We start from the raw sequence: 1,492 nt of genomic DNA, 5'->3' as shown, positions 1-1,492 counted from the left end.
AAATAAATAAATAAATAAATAAATAAATTTTAAAAAAAGGGACTGGGGGGAGTTTGGTAGTGAAGTACCCCTAGGTTTGGTCCCCAGTACTGCATGACAGGGTTCATGCTGAGAGCTAGCTGTAGGGGCAAGCCCCTCACCCCAACTCAGGGCCTGCAGAGACCAGATGGCTGTGTCACTTGACCCTCTACCAGTCGCTAGACTGCTCATTGTCACCTGAGGCACCCCGGCCCAACTTCGTCCTCCCAGGACCCCACCTGTCAGGTGTGTCCCACTTCGACCCTGCCAGGTCTGCATGAACACAGATGTAGTCAGGAAGGCACCCAGCATCCACCCACCCCACACGGGTAGTAGGTGGCCTCAGAGCCCACCCTGCAGGAATTGCCCCACGCAGTGCCACTAAGTGCAGACTGAATCTCACCTGTCGCACAGAGCTGTTTGGTCCTGGGTGCCATGGGGTGAGCAAGCTCCCAGCACCCAGTGGGGAGGTCATGGGCTACACACAGGAGCTAGGACCTGCACAGCCAGTGCTCCCCAGGCTTCTGGGGCTTCCCTGGGCACACAGAGGAGGCCCCAGGTCACCCATATGTGTAATGCAGAAATGTCACAGAGAAAAAAGATAGTAACATAGCTGGGCAGGAGGATTGCCACAAGTTCAAAACCAGCCTAAATTACGTGGTGAGCCCTGTCAGAAAAACCCAAAACATGGAGACAGGGTCCTCGGTGAAGTCCATCTTCGTGTCATGTGGCCCCATGCCTAAGGGAACCCTTTCTGAAAACAAAGTGAAACCAAACAAGAAGGAAAGAAAGGAAGGAAAGCTGGGGGTGTAGTTCCTTATAAAGGCCCCCAGGTTCGATTCCCAGCATCCTCTTCCCCCGCAAAGCAGTTGGACAGACAAAAAAGATCACATGGTATCTGATTCTACCACTATGAAACGTCCAGGGCAGGCAAGTCCACAGAGACAAGGTGGGCTCTGGGTTGTGTGCGCTGGGCCAGGTGGAGCCGAGCTGGTCACGGCCCTGTGTGCACCTGGCAGGCGACTGCCATAGAGCTGCCTCCCCAGCCGAGAAAGTGATGAGAAGTTTTATGCTTGCATTCCTGCCTCACAGTTCTGTGACTACGCCAGAGACCGCTGAACTGTCCCCTTCGAGGGACAGCCAAGACCTGGGCAAGGCATCCCAAGAAAGCTGTTGTAAACAAATGACAGCAAATGTTCCTACATGAGGGCCACCCACCACGCGGCTCATCCTATCCTGTGTCTACCCCCCACCCCAGGAAAGGGCTGCCAGTGGGCAAGGGCAGATTTCAATTCACTCTGTAGCCCGTACTGGCCTTGAACTCAACAGTGATCCTCCTGCCTCAGCCACTAGTCCCAGCATCTGAAGGGCACTTAATAACAATTCACCTGTTCTGGTTTCTTAATTTTGCCAAATAACTACAGTAGCCCACAAGATTGACATCATTATTATTCTATTTATTTATTTATTTATT

General features: G+C 52.5%; 1 protein-coding gene across 4 annotated transcripts in view; it reads right to left on the bottom strand.

The window, feature by feature from the left end:
- Rilpl1 (Rab interacting lysosomal protein like 1) overlaps positions 1-1,492 on the bottom strand; it is a 32,033-nt gene that overhangs the window by 23,979 nt on the left and 6,562 nt on the right. The gene's annotated exons all lie outside the window — the stretch shown is intronic.

The sequence above is a fragment of the Octodon degus genome, unplaced genomic scaffold (assembly GCF_000260255.1).
Source record: "Octodon degus isolate 3935 unplaced genomic scaffold, OctDeg1.0 scaffold00076, whole genome shotgun sequence".
NCBI lineage: Eukaryota > Metazoa > Chordata > Mammalia > Rodentia > Octodontidae > Octodon > Octodon degus.
Note: the sequence above shows the minus strand (reverse complement) of the source record. Positions and strands in the feature narration are given on the sequence as shown.